At 40.6% G+C, this 22,549-nt stretch overlaps 1 protein-coding gene across 4 annotated transcripts in view; it reads right to left on the bottom strand.

The window, feature by feature from the left end:
- Positions 1–22,549, bottom strand: part of NARS2 (asparaginyl-tRNA synthetase 2, mitochondrial) — a 199,960-nt gene that overhangs the window by 131,992 nt on the left and 45,419 nt on the right. Inside the window, exon 1 of one of the 4 annotated variants that reach the window (XM_077113454.1) lies at positions 15,018–16,050. The exons of 2 other annotated variants lie outside the window; for them this stretch is intronic. The gene's annotated coding sequence lies outside the window, so the exon portion shown is untranslated. Of the gene's footprint in view, positions 1–14,236; positions 14,957–15,017; positions 16,051–22,549 lie in introns of those variants that run through there. One more of the 4 variants, XM_077113455.1, reaches the window with a different exon arrangement.

The following is a 22,549-nucleotide window of genomic DNA, read 5'->3' as shown; positions in this document are numbered from 1 at the left end:
AAATGTCAAAATATGGTATGAGTTACAGTTACACAATTTCAGGTACTTCCTTCTAGCTGCTCTAAGACACCAGAGACTATAAAGAAATATCAATATAATGATTCAGTAGCCATACTTATTTGTTAAATCTTATATTCTCTGTTACAACTCTGCCTTCTGAAACACATGATTCATTCTTGTCAGGTCAGCTATGACATTGGATTTTTTCTGAGGAAAGCAGAGGCAAATTTCTCAATCTTGTATTGTCTCAAGCATGTCTTGTTCCAGCTTCATTGATTAGATTTAGATATTGATGTGTAACCTTTTATGTTCAGGGTCTTCATGACTCTTCTTAGTGGATCCTCAAGAATGTCAAACTTTTGTCATATGAAGAGGAAGTCACTGATTTACTAGACCACAGGGTGTTTTTGATGCTATTCTGTTATCTTATTCCTGTAAACAGTACTGAGAGGGTCTTGTTAATGTCCTGGGAACTAAGTACAAAGAGTAGAATGCTAATCTCAGCTATGTTAAGCATATCCAGCATATTCCAGCTATTACTATCACCTAGCCAAGTTAACACACAAACCTACCCATCACACTCTCTCATAGGTACTTCTCATATTTTGTCTCTGTGCTTCATTGTGGATGTTCCTTCTGACCTATCTTTCAGTTTTCCACTTGTCTCTGCAGCTGTATCTACTAATCTGTCTTCTTTATTTAGCATAATGTTTTATTTTCATTTTATTATTATGTTTTTAATTAAAAAATTTATTTTAAACATAACATACAAACATGAACATTCTTACCATATGATCATTCCATTCTTGGTATAGAATAAATAACTCACAATATCATCATATAGTTATATATTCATCACCATGATCATTTCTTAGAACATTTGCATCAATTCAGAAAAAGAAATAAAAAGAAAAAGAAAAAAACTCATACATATCATGTCCCTTACCCCTCCCTCTCACTGATTGCTAGTATTTCCATCTACCCAATATATTTCAGCCATTGTTTCCCCTATTTTTTTCTATACCCCTTACCACTCCCTTTCATTGATCACTAGCATTTCAATCTATTAAATTTATTTTAACATTTGTTCCCCCTATTATTTCTTTTTAATCCATATATTTTACTCATCTGTCCATACCATAGATAAAAGAAGCATCAGACACAAGGTTTTCACAATCACACAGTCACACTTAGAAAGATATTATCATTATACAATCATCTTCAAGAAACATGGCTACTGGAACATCGATCTACATTTTTAGGCACTTCCAATATATCCTAATTAAAAAGGTGATATCTATGTAGTGTGGAAGAATAACCTCCAGGATAACCACAACTCTGTCTGAAATCTCTCAGCCATTGACACTTAGTCTCATTTCTCTCTTTCCCCTTTTGGTTGAGAAGGTTTTCTCAATCCCTTGATGCTGAATCCCAACTCATTCTAGGATTTCTGTCCTACATTGCCAGGAAGGTTTACCCCCTTGGGAGTCATGGCCCACAGAGAAAGTGGGAGGGTAGTGAGTTTGCTTGTTGTGTTGGCTGAGAGACAGAGAGCTTTTGCCCATTTTTAACTGAGTTATTTCTCTTTTTGTTATTGAGTTGAAGCAGTTCCTCATGTATTCTGGACATTAAATAAATATCACACATATGGCTGGCAACTATTTTCTTCCACACTGCAGGATATCTTACTTTGATGTACAAAAGTTTTTCATTTTTATGAAGTCTATTTTACCTATTTTTTTCTTTTGTTGCTCATATTTTGGTATCATATCTAAGAAACCAGTATGAAATCCAAGGTTATGGAGTTTTCTTCCTTATGTTTCTTTCTACTGGGAGTTTTATGGGTTTAGCTCTTATGTTTAGATCCTTGATCCATTCAGAGTTACTTTTTGTATAAAGTGTGAAGTAGGGGTTCATCTTCATCCTTTTACAAGTAGATATCCAGTTTCCCTAGTAATATTTGTTGAAGCAACCATTCTTTCCCCAATTGAGGTACTTGGCACACTTGTCAAAAATCAGTTGGTGAGGGCAAGATGGTGGCACAGTGAGGTGTGGAATTTAGTTCATCCTCCAGGGCAGCTGGTAAATAGCCAGGAATGGTACAGAACAACTGCTGCGGGGGGACATCAGTGAATGGACACATAGTATACACTCATCTGGAACAGGCGGAATGGCTAAGAGCCCACACAGAACTGTAAGGCCCCCAGGCCATGGATGCCAGTGCCCCTCCCCTCGCAGGCACAGCAGGCTGGTTCCCAGAGGGGAAAGGTAACAGACTTTACCAGTAGCAAAGGCTTAGCTCAACCAAGCTCAAATTGCAGACTTAATTAACAAATTCTGACTACTGAAAATAGGCCCCCAGCACAGATAAACCTGGAATAAGCACCAAAGGAACTAAGAGTTTTTGCCCCAGCAGAGAGAGGGCGGGCTGATGGAGGAAAAAAAAAAAAAAAAACCCCAAAAAAACCCAAGGCTTTGTGAGTAGGACAGCACAAAAAGGACTGGACCCCCAAGAAAAAGGGGGCACATGGAGCCTGGAGATACACAGGGCCATGCACCAACTTAAGCTCTACATCGACAAATGCAAGGTCCAGCTCTGAAAAGGTGTTCTTTTACTTCTTAACAGCTCATTAAATAGAACTGGGAGCACCCTCAGGCTCCAGCACTGCCCCAGGCAAGGGCAGAACTAAAGCTTGTCTGAGAGACAAAGTAACTAGTCACATAAAGGGGTTAATTACCTAAAGGGTGTACTTTCTCAAGAAAAGGGGGACAGGGCTTAGCTCAAGCAGAATCCCTCCTTCAAGGAATGTTGGCTAGAAAACAACAGCAATCAAAGCCATCCTACTACCTCACCTGTCTCTGGCAGGAAGAGTCTGCTGAAATTAAAGGTACTGCATCACTTTAAGCTGGTGGGAAGCTGTGGGCAGACAAGTGTGACATCCTGGGCAGGACAGGAAAAGCACAGAGACTAGAGGCTTCATAGGGAAGTCTGACAATCTATCGATTTCACCCTCAGGGAAAACTGATGGTTATTTTTGCTTCTGAGATGTGGGCCTGTGTGGTCTGAGAAAATATGACTTGGGTCTATAATTTCTGAGGAGACATTCCTTAAAAAAAAAAAAAAGTTCCACATAACAGGGCAAAAAACAGAAAAAGAACTGACAAATTTTGATCAGTTAAACAGAATCTATACTAGAAGTCTAGAATAAGTTGAATTGAATCTAGCTTTGTTCTAGATAGAGAACAAAGCCATCCAGCAACAAAACCCTAGGTAAAAGAGTGAAAACAACCCTCATAATAAACTAATTAAGGAAATAAAATGCCTACATGCCAGCAAAAAAATGACAGGTCATACTGTAAGAAGAATCCAATATGTCCCAGTCCAAGGAATAACCAACACTTCAAATGAGATGCAGGAGTTGAAACTACTAATTTAGCATGTTCGAAAAGATATGCAAAATCTCATCAGAAATCAAATCAATGAGTCGAGAGAGGATATAAAGAACACATTGGGCGAACCAAAAGAGGAACTCAAAAGTTTGAAAAAACAATCTACAGAACATACGGGAATGAAAGGCACAATAAAAGAGATGAAAAAAACAGTGGAAACCTGTAACAATAAATTCGAAGAGGCAGAAGAAAGGATTAGTGAACTAGAGGACTGGACATTTGAAATCTAAAACCCTACAAAAGAAAATATAGGGAAAACATTGGAAAACTGTGAGCATGGTGCCAGGGAACTGAACAATATGAAGCACATGAATATATGTGTTGTGGGTATCACAGAAAAGGAGGAGAAAGACAAACGAAGGAAATAATCGCTGAAAATTTCTCATTTCTTATGAAAAACATAAAATTACAGGTCTAATAAGTGCAGCATACCCCAAAAAGAATAGATCTGAATAGACATATTCTAAGACACCTACTAATCAGATTGTCAAATGTCAAAGACAAAGATAGAATCCTGAAAGCAGCAAGAGAAAAAGCAATCCATCATATCCAAGGGAAGCTCAATAGGACTATGTGTGGATTTCACAGCAGAAACTATGGAGACGAGAAGGCAGAGGTATGATAAACTGAAGATTCCAAAAGAGAAAAAATGCCAACCTAGAATTCAACACCCAGCAAAACTGTCTTTCAAAAACGAGGGGGGGGGGGGCAAGGGTAGTTCAGCGGTGGAATTTTCATCTGCCATGTGGGAGACCCAGGTTTGATGCCTAGCCTATAGACTTCCATCCCCATCCCTCCCCCCACAAAATTCAACAAATAGTGCTGCAATAATGGGATAGTCACATGGAAAAAGAATGAAATGCAACCCCTACCATAAAACATGCAAAAAAATATATGAGGAGAAGATTAAAATATTTTCAGACAAACAATCACTAAGAGCATTTGTGACTAAGAGACCGGCTCTGCAAGAAATACTAAAGGGAACGCTACAGACAGGAAAAGGCAGGAGAGAGAAGTCTGGAGAAGAGTGTAGAAAAGGCATTAAGCCAAAACTAAATGTAAACAGGAAGGGGTAGGGGAGGGGTATGGATTCTTTGTGGAAAAAAAAGGAAATGTCTTCATATAGGTTAAGGTGGAGAAAGTATGTCTATTTACTTAGGTTGGATTATATGATGTGCAAATAAAATTGTTTAAAAATGAACAGAGATGAATTCCTGAAATCAAAAATTTGAAAATATTAAGTAACATAGCTCGCTACTATAGCAAAATTGATATCTGTAGTAACTTTTTTCTTGATATTTTGAGAACACACACAGTTTTGATAGTTAATCAAATGATATTTTAGATAGTGTCCAATATCTAAAATTCAAGAAATTCTGATATCTCTATCTATAGATTTTTTCCTTCCTTGATTTAACTTTAAATTGGTTTATGAAACATATTGTACAAACAGACTTTATAATGATTACACAGACATTTTTTTAAATATGCCTACAGATAAGCTAACTAAGATATCCATGTTAGGTGGTTAAAATTTCCATGTTAGTTGTAAAAATATTCGTATCTTCGTATTTTTCTGAAATCAGGAAAATATTTAGTAACATAGGTCATTACTATAGCAATGCAGATATTTGTAAGAACTTTCTACTTGATATTTTGAGAATATTCAGTTTTGACAGCTGATCAACTGACATTCAAATTAGTATTTAATACTTAAAATTTAAGAACTCTTAGTATTTAATACTTAAAATTTAAGAACTCTGCTATCTGAATTTGTAGATTTTTTCCCTGTTGTCTTAATTTTAAATTGGTTTATGAAACTTACTGTGCAAACACAGGCTTTACAATGATTATATGGATCTTTTATTAAATATGCCTATAGCTAAGCTATTCATTTTTAGTGGTTCTAACTGTATTGCTTGTTTTCTTAAATAAAAAAATTTTTTTTAATGAAAAGAGAAAATTCAGAGAAAGAGATGTACCTTGGAGGGCAGTGTGGTACTTTCACAGGAGGCTAGTGGTGGGGCTGCCATATGATCCTGTAACCCTGTTGCTCAGTATATAACTGGAGGAAATGAGTGTGGGGACACGACTGGATATTTGCACACATGTTCATGGCGGCAGTGTTCATGATTTACAATGGAAGGAGGTGATTTAAGGATACAACGACTGAGGGATGGAAGGGGGTAACTGTGCTGTATAAATACAATGGACTACTGAGTGGTGACAAGAAGGAATGAAGTTGTGAGACATGCAACTAGGTGAATGAACCTTAAGGACTGTATGTTGAATGAAATATCAGAAATAAAAAGATAAATATTATAATGTCTCACTTAGACTAACTATACTATAAAAACTCGGTGAATTGAAGTCAAGAGCTTGGGATATCAGGTTGGGGCATAGTGTAAGGGAAGGGTCATAGATTGTAAGTTTTTACAATAGTCACATCTATTCAGGAGTTGTAATGGTTATTTCTAAATTCTGAGTTACTGAGCTGTTTGTATATAACCTAGTTGTTCCCTGAAACTTCGGGTATTTATGTGACACCCAAGACTCAGAGTTAGAGATCTGAAGCTATGAAAGTCAGCAGTACTCCATACAGGAACTGTTTAAAAAGTTGAAAAAGGGATCAGACTTCAACTAGAGATATGAATGAACCTGATCTGGATAGGACTGAGATAGGTAGATCAAGATACAGGGTAAAGGGTGATATGCCCCATATTTTAAAACTTCATCTTCTATGTGAGACCAGAGGGAGAGATGTTTATTTGGAGCAAAATTTATATTATGGGTAGCACATTACCTAATTTAACTTGTATGGTTAGTTTAGTTGAACAACCTAAGCACAGGGTATCTTGAATAGCGCATGAAACTTTGTTGGTTTGCTCAGGTTAGTGTGATGCCCCAATATATTCCAGAGTAATTTGGGCAGTGAATACAGAAGTAGTCTCCTTGGGGGACTGGAGAGAAAGGAGGAAATATTCAACTTCTCTATTTGGAGAATTCCTGATATTCTTGCAAGTGGGGACAACCAAATCAATGGGCTGAGTCCCTGATTTTCGGTTCACCCCATGAAACTTCTTTTTGCAAGGGAGAGTCTAAGCCTAGTTATAATTATGCCTAAGAGTCACCTACAGAGAACATTTTTTGTTGCTCAGATGTGGACTCTCTCTCTCTAAGCCCACTTGGTAGGTAAATTCACTGCCCTCCCCCCTACACGGGATATGACTCCCAGGGGTGAAAATCTCCCAGTCAACAGGGGACAGAACTCCCAGGATGAACCAGGACCCAGCATCACTGATTGAGAAAGACTTCTTGAATAAAAGAGGGAAGAGAGAAATGAGACAAAATAAAGTTTCAGTGGCTGAGAGATCTTAAACAGTCAAGAGGTTATTCTGGAGGTATTCTTATACGTTATACAGATATTCCTTTTCAGTTTATGGTGTACTGAAGTGGCTGAAGGAAAGTACCTGAAACTGTTGAGCTGTGTGCCAGTAGCCTTGATTCTTGAAGAAGACTGTATAATGATGTAACTTTTACAATGGGACCGTCTGATTGGGAAAACTTTATGTCTGATGCTCCTTTTATCCAGGGTATGGACAGATAAATAAAAAATATATATATATGGATAAAAAATAACTAAATAATAGGAGGGATAAGGGGTAGAAAAAAATTGAGAGGATGGAAATACTAGTGGTCAATGAGAGGGAGGGGTAAGGGGGATGGGATTTATGAGTTTTTACTTTTTATTTCTTATTTTGAATTGAAACAAATGTTCTAAAAATGATCATGGTGATGACTACACAACTATGTGATGATATTGTGAGCCATTGATTGTACAGCATGTATGGGTTGTGTATGTGTGAAGATTTGTCAATAAAAATATTTTTTAAAAAATCAGTTTGCAATAGACTTGTGGGCTTATTTCTGAATTCTCAATTCTCCTTTTTTTCTACGTCTATCTTTGTGCCAGGACCAAACTGTTTTGATTATTTTGGCTCTGGAATAAGTTTTGAAATTGCAAAGTGTGAGAACTCTAATTTTGTTCTTACTTTGCAATAATAATTTAACTATTTAAGCTCCCTTTTGAATACATATAAATTTGGTAAATTGGCTTTATCATTTCTGCGAAACAGGCTGCTGGGATTTTGACAGGCATTGCACTGAATCTGCAGGTTGCTTTGGGTAGTATTGACAAATTAATAACATTAAGCTTTCCTATCCAAAACACGGGATGTCTTGCCATTTAGTTAGGTCCTCTTTTACTTCTTTCAGCAGTGTTGTGTAGTTGTCAGTGTACAAGTCTTTCATCCGCTTGGCTAAATGTATTTCTAAGCTTTTAAGAGCTACAGTGAATTGGATAGTTCTTAAATTTCCATTTTGTAATTCTTTGATAGAGTATAGAAACGCAAGTGATTTTTGTATGTTAATCTTGTCCTTTGTGACTATGTTGTAGGTGTTTATGACTTCAAGTAGTTTTCTCATAGATTTATTGGAATTTTCTATGTAAAGGATTATGCCATCTGCAAGCATAGGTAATTTTACTTCTTCCTTTCCAATGTGGATGCTTTTTTTTTCTTGTCTAATTGTACCTTTGCAAGAAATCCCTGAAGGACAGTGGTGAAGGGAAATCTTTCCAGAGCAGAACTTAAAGCAGCACACCTGGTTTTCTTTTGCTTAGAAGGAGAAATGGGCAGAGATGAGCTTGTACAGATTCAAGGGCTTTGGCCAATAGTTTGGCTGGATGGTCAAAGACTTGGAAGGATCATGATCAGAAAACTGGTGACAAAGGGGTCTGGGGGAGAGGTATGTGGTTAGATCTTTCAGAATGGGGAAAAAAACCATGAAGATATTTTTGTCCCATGTGAATACTCACCAGAAGGGAACTTCAGCAGAAATTTTAATAATCAAGTGAAGAATGACCCACTCTGTGGATCCCAGTGAGTCTCTTTTCCCACCTACTCCTGTCACTGCCCAATGGGCTTACTGCCCAAGGCCCAGGGTAGTGGAATGGAGGTTATGTATGGGCACAGCAACATGGATTTCCAGTCAGCAAGGTCTACCTGGCTACAGCCATTGCTGTAAGTCCTATCTGCTGATAACAGAGACCAACACTCAGTCCCTGGTATGGCACTATTCCCTGAGGTTAGCAGCTTGGTACCTGATGGCAGGTTGATTACACTGGACCTTTTCATTATGGAAGGGGCAACACTTTGTTCTAACTGTAATAGAGAATACTTTGGATATGGATTTGCCTTCCCTGTATGCAATGCCTTCCTACATGCCAAAACTACTATCCATGAGTTATAGAATGCTTTATCTTCCATCACAGTATTCCACACAGCATTGCTTCTACAAGGAATTCAGTTCATGACAAACGAAGTGTGGAAATGGGCACACCCTATAGAATTCACTGATCTTACGTGTTCCCCGTCATTTTGAAGCAGCTGGATTGACAGAACGGCAGAATGATCTTTTGAAGACTGAATTATGGCGTTAAATGGGTGGCAATAGCTTGCACGGCTGGGTCAATGTTCTCCAGGAAGTTGTATATACTCTAAATCAGCATTCACTCAATGGTGCTGTTTCTCCCCTAGCCAGGATTCACAGATTCAGGAATTTGGGGATGGAAATGGGAGTGGCATCACTCACTATTATTCTTACTGATTCACTGGAAAATATTTACTTTCTATTCTCACAATCTTAAGTTCTGCTAGTCTTGCAGGTCTCAGTTCCAAAAGGAGGCATGCTTTCATTAGGAGACACAACAGTGATTTCACTGAACTGGAAGTAAAGACTGCCACCTGGCCACTTTGGGGTCCTCATGCCTCTGAATCAACAGGCAAAGAAAGTAACTGCCATACTGGCTGGGGTCATTTATACTGATTATCAAAAGGAAATAGGACTGATTCTACACAAAGGAGGTAAAGAAGAGTTTACCTGGAAGACAGGCAATCCTTTAGCGGTCTACCATGCCCTGTGATCAAAGTCAATGGAAAACTGAAACAACCCAATCCAGGAAAGACTACTAATGTCACAGAAATTTTAGGAATGAAGGTCTGAGTCACCCCACTAAACAAAGAACCATGATCAGCTGGGGTACTTGCTGAGGGTAAAGTAGGTTTGTAAAGGGAATATGGAATGGGTAATGGAAGACTGTTTTATAAATAAGAGCTATGACCATGTGAGCAGTTACAGAAACAAGGATTTTAATGGTTATGAATGTTTCTTCTTCATTTTCTTATGAACATGTTTGCATATATACATAAAGGACATATTTGGTTTCTTCCTACCTTATCCCCCTATCAAATAACAAAAGTTGCATTAATTTTATGTCACAATATTTAAGTTATAGGATATCAAGCTTAAGAGTGACTATTACCCAAGGACTTGAACCATCTTCCGGGGAAAGAGTGTGTTTCAAGTTGTACAAAGGATAGTTGAATTACACATTAGGTGAAAATATGACTATTACCATTTTTATTTAGAGATTAATTATGATATAAAAAGATGTGTATGGGTGTCAAATTTTCAAAGGGTGGTGGCCTGTGATGGTTAAGTTCACGTGTGAACTTAGCTAGGCTATGGTGTCCAGCTGTTTGGTCAAGCAAGCATTGGCCTATTACTGTGAAGTTATTATCTGGATTTAAATAGTTAATTGATTGCATCTATGGCTGATTACATCTATAGTCAACAAGGGAGAAGACCTTAAAGGAAGAACTGATGATTTCAGTAGTCACAAGGAATTTCTGTCTCTACCTTAGCCAGCCATTCTCCTGGGGAATTCATCAAACCTTCATCAGGGTTCCCAGATTGTGTCCTGCCCTATGGAATACAGACTTGCTAAACCCCACAGTTGTGAGAGCCAATTCCTCTAATGAATCACATGTATTTCCTGTCAGGTTTCTTTCCTGGAGAACCCTGACTAATACTCTACCCCATCACCCATTTGATTACAATTTGCATGAATTATTTTTTTCCATCCTTTCACTTTCAACCTACTTGGGTCTAAAGTGAGTCACATTTAAACCACATTTAGTTGAATCGTTTTCTTTTTAAATCTCTTCTGCCAATCTCTATCTTCCGATTGGAGAGTTTAATCCATTTATATTCAGAATAATTACAGATAGGGCAGGAACTGCTTCAGGCATTTTGTCCTTTTGTTTCTTATACAGAATTATGCCTTTTTTGCTCCTCATTTGTTCCACTGCAGCCATCTTTTGTGGACAGTTGATCTTTTATAGTGATACAAACTGATCGCTGTTGGGGATTAAATCATGCCCCCACAAGGCATGTTCAGTCCTAACCTCTGGCCCTGTAGGCATGAACCCATTTGTAAATAAGATCACTGATGCCCTTATAATCAAAGGAAATTGGACATAGAAGTAGAAGCCACAGAGAACAGTCAGAAACTGGAAGTCAACAGAATCCTAAAGAAAAGAATGAAGACACTGCTGTGTGCATTGCCAGGACAGAAAAGGCAAGGAATCCCAAGACTCTTAGGCAAGCCAGAAGATATCTACACTGGAAAGACATAAAACCTTCTAGCCTCTGAAACTGTGAGTCAATAAATTCCTGCTGTTAAACCAATCCATGGTATTTGCGTAAGCAACAGATCAATCAACACAATTTCCTCCTCATTTCCATGTCTGTATATATTTAAATTACTTTCTTTGTGGTTGTTCTGGTTTGCTAAGGCTATCAGAATCCAATATATCAAAATGAATTAGCTTTTTAAAAAATAAGGGAATTTATGAAGTTACAAATTAACAGTCCTACATCCATGAAAATATCTAAATTAAGTCATCAACAAGAAGATATTGTATTAGTCAAGGTTCTCCAGAGAAACAGAACCAACACAAGAAATGTGTAATGTGAGACTTTACAGGTTTCTCACAGAACCCTGTCTGCTGGTTTGAAAGTATTATGTATCCTAGAAAAGCCATGTTTTAACCCTGATTTGATCTTGTGGGAGCACCCTTTTCTTTTAATCCCTACTCAGTACTGTAGGCTAGAAACTTTTAATTGGATTATCTTCATGGAGATATGACACACTCGATTGTGGGTATTAACTTAGATTAGATGGAGATTTGACTCCATCCATTCCAGGTGGGTTTTGATTAGATTACTAGAATCCTTTAAAAGAGGAAACACTTCGGAGAAAGTGAGAAATGACAAGAGCTGACAGAAATGACAGAAGCCTCAGAGTTGAGAGAGACTTCAGAGCAGAGCTGACACAGATGTGGACATGACACATGAGAACAATGACATGGATGTTTGAAGATGCTTGGAGCCCAGCAGATATTGCCATGAAATGTTAAGCAGACCAAAACCTGGAGAGAGCCAATAGAAATCAAGAGATAAAAGTCAGCCCTGCAGAAGTAAAGTGAGGCACCTTCACAGGAACAGAGACTGAAAGCAACAGAGCCCAGAAGCAAGGACCAGCAGATGCCAATGATGTGACTACCCAGCTGACAGAGGCGTTCCTGACGTATCGGTCTTTCTTGAGTCAAGGTAACCTCTTGTTTGTGCCTTAATTTGGACACTTTCACTTCCTTAGGCCTGTAAACTTGTAACTTATGAAGCTGCCCTTTATAAAAGCCATTCCAGTTCTGGTATATTGGATTCTGGCAGCTTGTAAAAAACACAGATTTGGTACCAAAGAAGTGGGGTGTTGCTGTGGACTGCAAATACCAAAGTGTTAGAATGCTTTTTAAATGGATAAGGAGAAGATTCTGGAAGAACTGTAAGGAGCTTGATAGAGAAGGTCTAGAATGCTTTGAAGAGACTGTTGGTAGAACTGTGGCCTCTAAAGATACCTCTGGTGAGGATTTAGACAGAAATGATGAACAGGTCATTGAGAACTGGAGGGAAGGCATTCTTTGTAGACAGAAGGTAGAATTTGAGCGTAATGACCTTGGGCACTTAGCAGAAGAAATTTTGAAACGAAATGTGGAAAATGCAGTCTTTATAGTATAATGCAAGAGGACAGAGATAAGTTGGTGTGGGAGCGAACCTCATCTGTTGCTGATTACATCTGCAGTTGGCTAGGAGAGTGCCTGCTACAATGAATGACGTTTGATTTAACTGGCTGGTGCTTAAATGAGAGAGCTCAATGTAGCGCAGCCAAAGCAGCTCAGCATACCTCATCTCAGCACTTGCAGCTCAGCCTAGGCCTTTGGAGACACAGAAAGAAATCACCCAGGGGAAAGTTGTTGGAACTCAGAGGCCTGGAGAGACCAGCAGAGATCACCCTGTGCCTTCCCATGTAAGAAAGAACATCAGGGGACAGTTAGCTGCCTTTCCTCTGAAGAACTAATGAAATAAATCCCCTTTTATTAAAAGCCAATCCATCTCTGGTGTGTTGCATTCTGGCCAGAATGCAATATACCAAAAATGGAACGGCTTTTAAAAAGGGGAATTTAATAAGTTGCTAGTTTACAGTTGTAAGACCGAGAAAATGTCCCAATTAAAACAAGTCTATAGAAATGTCCAATCGAAGGCATCCAGGGAAAGATACTTTTGTTCAAGAAAGCTGATAAAGTTCAGGGTTTCTCTCTCAAGTGGAAGGGCACATGGTGAACACAGTCAGAGTTTCTCTTTCATCTGGAAAGGCACATGGCAAACATGGTCAGGGTTCCTCTATCATCTGGAAGGGCATATGGCAAACACAGCGTCATCTGCTAGCTTCTTCTCCTGGCTTCAGCTCCCCGGGAGGCATTTTCCTTCTTCATCTCCAAAGGTAGCTGGCTGGTGGACTCTGCTTCTTGTGGCTATGTCGTTCTGCTCTGCTCTCTCTCTGAACCTCTCATTCTCCAAAACGTTTCCTCTTTTATAGGACTTCAGAAACTAATCAAGACCCAGCCGAATAGGTAGAGACATGTTGTCACCTAATTCAGTTTAACAACCACTCTCGATTATATTCATATTTCCGGGGAGATGATCTAATTATAGTTTCAAACATACAATGCTGAATAGGGATTAGAAGAAACGGCTGCCTTTACAAAATGGGATTAGGATTAAAACATGGCTTTTCTACGGCACATACATCATTTCAAACCAGCACAGCTGGGAATTGAACTCTTGGGTACAAAGAAAACAGAAACTGGTGTTCTGGAAAAGTCACCCTCAGTGAATAGGGTCCCATATGAAGATTTATCCAAACATGGAAACAGTCAGCTATTATAAGACCAGTGAGGACTTGAGATGGAATTATCCAGGAAGGATTTTGTGGAAAGTCCTTTTGTCTCATGGGCATGATCCCAGCATATTGCAGAGAAAGCCAATAAGAATGTTGTAGGATCTGTATAAAAGGAACCACTGCAAGCCTAGACAATAAGGGGCAGAAAAGGGACAAACTGGAGGAAAAGTAACTTCAGAGGCAGAACCATGGAAGCTAAGGTCTGAAGCCAAGAAACCTTGGGCCAGGAGAGCAAACTGACCCCTACATGTGCAGAAACTGAGGGTGGACCTTCCACTTTATTGCTCAGGAACAGTTAAGCTACCTAGGCCTCAGAGAGGGTGGAGCATAAATGGAGGATTTGGGAGAGCCTGGTTGCCATCCCACTGATATGAAGGAGTTGAGCATGTGCCCCAGAGTTGACAGAGAGCACAGGTGAGGCCCCAATGCCTGGAAAGGGTTGAGTTGAGAAAAGGTAGTCTCCTCAATGTCCCCCAAGTTTGCAAACTCCAGGCCAGCACTTGCAGAGAGCAAAACCTCTGCACTGGCCTGTGGAAAGGGTGGTAATTCTGCTTTGTAAAGCCCCAAGGATAAAGGACTCCTAACCTTTGAAATCTAGTAGAGTTTGCTCTGTAGGTTTCGAAACTGCTTGGGTCCAGTGACTTCTGTGTTCCTTCCAATTTCTCCGTGTAGAAATAGAAACATGTATTTTACAATTGTCTCTCCTTTGTATATCGGCAACAGATAACTTGTACTGAGTTTCAGAGGTTCACTGCCAGAAGAGAAGACTTTGCCTTAGAAGAGACCATGCCTATAATAGACTTTGATGAGACTTTGTACTAGTTTTAGTTTTGTATTGTTTCTGAAAATTGTTTAAGGCTTTTGTGATATTGTGATGGAGATAATGTATTTTATGTTCCAAGGGTGGAATGTGCTATTTTAATCCTGACACGATTTTACAGGAGCAGCCATTTCTTTTAATCCCTATTCACTACTCCTCCTTTTAAAACTGAGACCTGTACCAGCAGAGCTTAAGATTTTAGGGACAGGAAGCAAAAATGTTCTCAGTGGATCACTAGGGATGATAGTGAGTAGTGCCATTCCCATTCCCACCCCTTGATTCCTGGACCCATGAATTGTGGCTATGGGAAAAACAGCACAATAGAGTGGATGCTGATTCAGAACATACACAGCCTCCTGGAAAACACTGCCCCAGCCCTGCAAGGTTTGCCACCTAGCTGGTACCACAGCTGGGTCTTCAAAAGGCCATTCTACTGTTCTATCAACCCAGCTGCCTCTGAATGATAGGTGCATTAGCTAGGGTTCACTAGAGAAACAGAATCAGCAGGAAATATCCATAGAATTAAAATTCATAAAAATGTCTCACATAATCATGGGAACATAGGGTCCAACGTCTGTAGGGCAGGCCGTAAGCTGGTAACTCCGATGAAGTTCCTCAATGAACTCTCAGGAGAAGCTGACTAGAAAACCTTAGGAATGGAAGAGTCCAAAACCCATGGGGCAGGCTGTGAGGCTGACGACTCTAACGAAGGGTCTGGACAAACTCCACAGAAGAGGCTAGCTGGCTGAAGCAGGAAGAGAGACTGTCTCTTCTGAATCCTCCTTAAAAGTTTTCCAGTGATTACATTAAGCGTCACTCACCGCAGAAGACACTCCCCTTGGCTGATCACAAATGCAATCAGTTGTAGACGCAACCAATGTAATCATAATTTAAATCCATGAAATGTCCCCATAGCAACAGACAGGTCAGCACTTGCCCAACCAGACAAACAGGTACCACCACCTGGCCAAGTTGACATATGAACCTGACCATGACATTCCACCCCGTGTCAACTTGGCAGTTATACATGTCACCTTAAACCATACTTAATCTCTAAATAGAAAACAATACCAGACACATTTTTTCCTTGCCTAACAATACTCAACTGCCCTGCGTACAACTAGAAATGCATTAAATCTCCCCAGAATAGGGTACAAGTCCTTGGGTAATATTCATTCTTAAACTTGATATCACTTAAATACTATAACATGAACAAAACAGCATTACAGTCCTTGTTTCTGTAACTGATGATGTGGTGGCAGTTCATATTTTTTCACTACCTTCTTCCACTACCCATTCCATTTTCCTTTTACATCCAGCAAGCACTTCAGTTGGCCATGGTTCTTTGCCCTCGTTCCTGAAGTTTCAGACCCATTGACAGTTCTGCCTGAATTGGATTATTGCATTTTTCCATTCATTTTAATCACAGGGCATGGTAGTACTAAAAGATACCCTAGCAGAGCTTCTATATTCTAGGAAAACTCTTCTTTACCTTCATTGTGTAGTTGCAGTCCAATTTTTCCCTGATAGTCAGGGTCAATTACCCCAGCCAGTAAAGTAATCCCTTTCTTGGCTTGCTGATCCAGGGGCATGAGTAGCCCAAAGTGATCAGGTAGAAGTCTTAGATTACAGTTTAATGGAATCATTGTTGTTTCTCCTGAATGGAAGTACTTCCCCTTCTAGAACTAAAACCTGTAGACCAGCAGAGCTCAAGGTCACAGGGACAGGAAGCAAACATTTTCCTTGTGGATTGCTAGGGGTAATAGTGAGTGGTGCCACTCCCATTTCCACCCCTTGATTTCTGGACCCATGGACCCTGGCTATCGGAGAAATAGCATCATATAGTGGACACTGATTCAGAGCATACACAGCCTCCTGGAGAACATTACCTCAACCCTACAAAGTATTGCCACCTAATTGGCACTGTAATTGAGTTTTTAAAAGGCATTCCACCGTTTTATCAATCCTTTTATCACCATTTATCAATGCCTTCAGATGATGGGAAACATGGTAACACCAGAGAATTCCACGTGTATGCACCCATTCCCACACTTCATTTGCTGGAAGTGTGTTTCCTGATCAGAAGCAATGCTGTGTGGAAAATCATGATTATGGATTAGGCATTCTCTAAGTGCACAGATGGTAGTTTTGGCAGAAGCACTGCATGCAGGGGAAGCAAACCCATATCCAGAGTATGTGTCTATTCCAGTTAGAACAAATCACTGTCTTTTCCATGAAGGGAGTGGTCCAATGTAATCAATCTGCCACCATGTAGCTGGCTGGTGACCTCAGGGAATGGTGCCATATTGGGGGCTGAGTGTGGGTCTCTGCTGCTGGCAGACTGGGCACTCAGCAGTGGCTGTAGCCAAGTTAGCCTTGGTGAGTGGAAGTCCATGTTGCTGAGTCCATGCATAACCTCCATCCTTACCACCATGACCACTTTGTTCTTGAGCCCTTTGGGCAATGACAGGAGCTGCTGGGGCAAGAGGCTGACTGGTATCCAAAGAATGGGTCATTCTATCCACTTGATTTTAAAACCTTCCTCTGCTGAAGTCACCCTCTGGTGCACATTCACATAGGACGCAAATATGTTCATGTTTTTAGCCCACTCAGAAAGGTCTATCCACATACCTCTTCCCCAGACCTCTTTGTCACCAATTTTCCAATTATGGTCTTTTCAAGTCCCTGACCATCCAGACAAATCATTAGCAACAGACAATGAGTCAATATGGAAGTACACCTCTGGCCAGTTCTTCTTCCAAGCAAAATGAACAAATGGGTGCACTGCTCAAAGTTCTGCCCATTGGGAGGACTTCCCCTCACCACTGTCCTTCAGGGACATCCAGGAAAGGGGCTGCAGTGCTACAGCTGTCCACTTTTGGGTGGTGCTTGCATATTGTGCAGAACCATTTGTAAATCAGGCCTGGGTTTTCTTTGCTTCAGTGAATTCACTGTAAGGAACTCCCCAAGAGGTCATAGCTCTGGTCTGGGAAAGAGAAGGTAATGGGGTAGGAGTGCAGACCATGGGCATTTGGGCCACTTCCTTATGTAACTTACTTATGCCTTCAGGATCTACTCTGGCCCTATTTGGGTATTTCGTTTCCATTTTATGATGGAGTGCTGCTGTGTATGACCAAATTTATGGCTAGGTGGGTCTGACAACACCCAGGTCATGATAGGTAACATGATAGACAACACTCAGGTCTCATGGTAACTTGGTGGCCCATGATTAACCGTTCAGGCTCTACTAAGGCCCAGCATCAGGCCAAAAGCTGTTTCTCAAAAGGAGAGTAGTTATCTGCAACAGATGGTAAGGCTCTGCTCCAAAATCCTAAATCTGCATTGTGATTCTCCTATAGGAGCCTGCCAAAGGCTCCAGACAGCATCTCTATTTGCCACTGACGCTTCCAGCACCACTGGATCTGCTGGATTATATGGTCCAAGTGGAAGAGCAGCTTGTACAGAAGCCTGAACCTGTCACAGAGCCTCCTCTTGTTCAGGTCCCCACTCAAAATTAGCTGCTTTTCTGGTCACTCAATAAATGGGCTAGAGTAGCACACTCAAATGAGGAATAAATTGGTGCCTGTGCTGGTTTCAAGGATGTATGGATACTAAAAAAAACCATGTTTTAATCTAAATCCCATTTTATAAAGGTAGAATAATCCCTATTCAATACTGTATGTTTGAAACTGTAATCAGATCATCTTCCTGGAGATGTGATTTAATCAAGAGTGGTTGTTAAACTGGATTAGGTGACATGTCCCCACCCATTTGGGTGGGTCTTGATAAGTTTCTCCTATTTTGGAGTCCATTTTGGAGAATGAGAGAAACTCGGAGAGAGCAGAGAATACTGCAACACCATGAAGCAGAGAGTCCATGAGCCAGCGACCTTTGAAGACGAAGAAGGAAAACGTCTCCAGGGGAGCTTCATGAAACAGGAAGCCAGGAGAAGCTAGCAGATGATGCTGTGTTCACCATGTGCCCTTCCAGATGAGAGAGGAACCCTGATTGTATTCACCATGTGTCTTTCCAGATGAGAGAGAAACTCTGACTGGTTCGCCATGTGCCCTTCCACTTGAGAAAGAAGACCTGCACTTCATCGGCCTTCTTGAACCAAGGTATCTTTCCCTGGATGCCTTAGATTGGACATGTCTATAGACTTATTTTAATAGTCTATATTATTAAATATATATATTAATTGTGGATTCTCTGCTCTCATGGCTATGTCATTTTTCTCTGCTCTCTCTGAATCTCCATTCTTCAAAATGTTTCCTATTTTATAGGACTCCAGTAAACCAATCAAGACCCACCCAAATGGGTAGAGAAATGTCGTCACCTAATCCACCTTAACAACCACTCTTGACTAAATCACATCATCCAGGGAGATGATCTGATTACAGTTTCAAACATACAGTAATTGAATAAGGATTATTCTACCTTTATGAAAAGGGATTTTGATTAAAACATGGCTTTTCTAGGGGGCATACATCCTTTGAAACCAGCACACTGGTATACTGCATTCTGGTAGCTAGCAAATTAGAAGAGCACCCAAATCCAAAGAGATCAACTAGGCACTGTGCCTCTTTTTTGGTCATAGGAGGGGCTAGATGCAGCAACTTATCCTTCACCTTAGAAGGCATATCTCAACATGCCCCACACCACTGGACACCCAGAAATTTCATTGAGGTAGAAGGCCCCTATATTTTTGTTGAATTTATCTCCTATCCTCTGACATGCAAATGCCTTACCAATAAGTCTAGAGTAGTTGCTACTTCTTGCTCAGTACGTCCAATTAACATGATATTATCAATATAATGGACCAGTGTGATGTCTTACGGGAGGGAGAAATAATCAAGGTCCCTGTGGACAAGATTATGACCTAGGGCTGGAGAGCTGATATGCCCCTGAGGTAGGACAGTGAAAGGATATTTGCTGACTTTGCCAGCTGAAAGCAAACTGTTTCTGGTGGTCCTTACTAATAGCTATTGAGCAAAAAGCATTTGTCAGATCAACAGCGGCATACCAGGTACCAGGGGATGTACTGATTTGTTCGAGCAATGATACCACATCTGGAACAGCAGCTGCAATTGGAGTTACCACCTGGTAGAGCTTACGGTAATCCACTGTCATCCTCCAAGACCCATGTGTTTTCTGCACAGGCCAAATAGGAGAGTTGAATGGGGATGTGGTGGGAATCACTACCCCTGCATCCTTCAAGTCCTTAAGAGTGGTAGTAATCTCTGAAATCCCTCCAGGAATCCAGTATTGCTTCTGATTTACTATTTTGCTAGGTAGTAGGCGTTCTAGTGGCTTCCATTTGGCCTTTCCATAATAGCCCTCACTCTAGAAGTCAGAAACCCATTGTGGGGATTGTGCCAGTTGCTTAGTATATCTATTTCAATTATGCATTCTGGAACTAGGGAAATAACTACAGAATGGGTCTGGGGGCCTACTGGACCCACTGTGAAACAGACCTGAGCTACAACTCCATCAATCACCTGACCTCCATAAGCCCCACTCTGACTGGCAGACCAGAGTGATATTTTGGGTCCCCTGGAATTAATGTCACTTCTGAACCAGTGTCTAATAATCTCCGAAATGTCTGATCATTTCCTTTTCCCCAACGCACAGTTACTCTGGTAAAAGGTCGTTGGTCTCTTTGGGGAAGGCTTGGAGGAAGATTAACAGCATAAATTTGTGGCAATGTAACAGCGTCCTCCCCCAAAGGGACCTGGCCTCCCCTTTATGCAGGGGGCTCTGGGTCTGCAAACTGTCTCAAGTCTGAAATTGATTAAGGGGCCGTGACTCTCTGTTTTATAATTCAAGTAAGACTTCTGTTCATTTGATCTAGAACGCTTTTGTTTATACATGTCAAACAAGAATTTAGTAGACTGCCCATCTACTGTACTTCTAGGTACCCCATGATCTTACTAGCCAAAGCCACAGATTATTTTGACTCCTGCTTTGAGTCTGCTGTCCATTATGATAGCCATGCCCACTTTGTCTTCGGCATTTAAGTGCTGTCACCTAGCTCTGCCAACTTGGGATCTGATAATTCCCATTGTGCTTCAGGATTCCAGTTCAGTGACAGCAGTTCCCACAGTAACATCTGACCTACAAAGAATGGGAACCACAGAGCTCTTTAGGTATGATGGTGCTAGTCTCACATATTTATTTCTCACAGTTCTAGTAAAAGGTGCATCCTCCAGACATTCCTGGGGTGTATGAGCAGGCTTTCCATGATAAATCAACTCTAACATTCCAATCTCTCTAAGCTGCTGGATCCCTTCATCTATGTTATACCAGGGTAGTTCTGGCATTTCAACCTCAGGTAATGTCAGCCACCTTTTGATCCATGTTTCAGCCAGCTATCCAAACAAACTGTTAATGTATCTCCTAACCCCTCGAGCTATAACACTGAATTCAGAATCTTTGCTTAGTGGGCCCATATCAATAAATTCAGCCTGATCAACTTTATATTCTTCCCACCATTATCCCATATCCTAAAAATCCATTGCCACACATATTCCCCTGATTTCTTTCTATATAAATTGGAAAACTCATACAATTCTTTTAGAGCATAACATACCTCTTCATAGGTGACACTTTGTACCTCACCTTTTAGGGCCTATTGGGACTTTAGTTATAGGTCTGGAAGAAATGAGGGGTGGTGGGGGTGGGTCATGAAAAGAATTAGAAGTAACTTCCAAGCTATTGGCTTCAGGGCATTCATTTGCAGTTTCATCTGGTGAAACATGACTAATCACTCTGAGGCTAATCCCTTCAGGTAGAGACTGGGTGGCCAACTCCTCAGGACAGGTTGGTGGTGGGGCAGCTATGTCCTCAGGGCAGACTATTACAGGGTTATCTATAAAAGACTCAGCATGATCTAGGGTTTCAACCTCTCCCCTGACATCATTATCAATTCATGTGTGGCCATCCCATTTTTCAGGGTCTCACTCCTTTCTAATCAATCCTCTCACTTTAAAGGCAGACAGTGTGTAAGATTGAGATTTCAGTTTACACTGTAAAGTTGCTATTCTAACAATAAGATTCTGAGTCTGATTTTAGGATATCTCATCTGTGGCTACAGGAAATAAGATTTTCCTTCAGGGCACTCATAGAAACATTTACATCTGTCATACAGAGTATAAGCTTCTCATTTGAAGACTTCAGCTCATCCCTTTCCCTCTTTAATATATACAGTGTATCTAACAACAACCAGCCAACATCTCTATACCTCCTATTTCCACAGAACTCCGTAAAGGTGTCAAAAACATTATCCCCCAGAGCCTGGCTTCATACAAGTGAAGGATTAGAAGAATCCAATGGTGATGTTTTGACTATCTCTTTTGCCAACTAACCCCATGGATTGGCAGTGTCATTCCAATTATGGGAAACAGAGTCTTTAGCGCCTTTGAGTCCAGTGAGAGTAGAAAACCAATCATAAAAACTGAATTTTAAGATTCTTTTCTTAACAACCACTACCGGTACCAAGCTGTATTAGTAAGGGTTCTCTAGAGAAACAGAATCAGCAGGAGATATTCATAGATACAAAATTTATAATAGTGTTTCATGTAACCATGGGAATACAGAGTCCAGGGTCTGTAGGGCAGGCCGCAAGCTGGCAAACGATGAAGGTCCTCAACGAAGTCTCAGGAGAGGCTGGCGGGCAACTGTGGGAATGTAAGGGACCAAAGTCTGCAGGGCAGGCTGCAAGCTGGCAACTGATGAAGGTCCTCAATGAAATCTCAAGAGAGGCTGGCTGGGCAACTGTGGGAATGTAAGTGTCCAATACCTGTAGGTCAGGCTGTGAAGTTGGTGACTCTAATGAAGGGTCTGGATGAACTCCAGAGGACAGGCTCAGTGGCTGAAGCAAGAAGAATGACTATCTCTTCTGAATCCTCCTTAAAAGCCTCTGGTGATTAGGTTAAATGTCACTCATTGCAGAAAACACTCCCTTTAGCTGATTACAAATGCAATCAGTTGTGGGTACAGTTGATGTAATCATGATTTAAGTCCATGAAATGTCCTCATAGCAACAGACAAGCGCTTACCTGACCAGAAGACCGGGTGCC

The sequence above is a fragment of the Tamandua tetradactyla genome, chromosome 8, assembly GCF_023851605.1.
Source record: "Tamandua tetradactyla isolate mTamTet1 chromosome 8, mTamTet1.pri, whole genome shotgun sequence".
NCBI classification, from domain to species: Eukaryota; Metazoa; Chordata; class Mammalia; order Pilosa; family Myrmecophagidae; genus Tamandua; species Tamandua tetradactyla.
The sequence above is the reverse complement of the archived record's forward strand: the minus strand, read 5'-3'. Positions and strand labels throughout refer to the sequence as shown.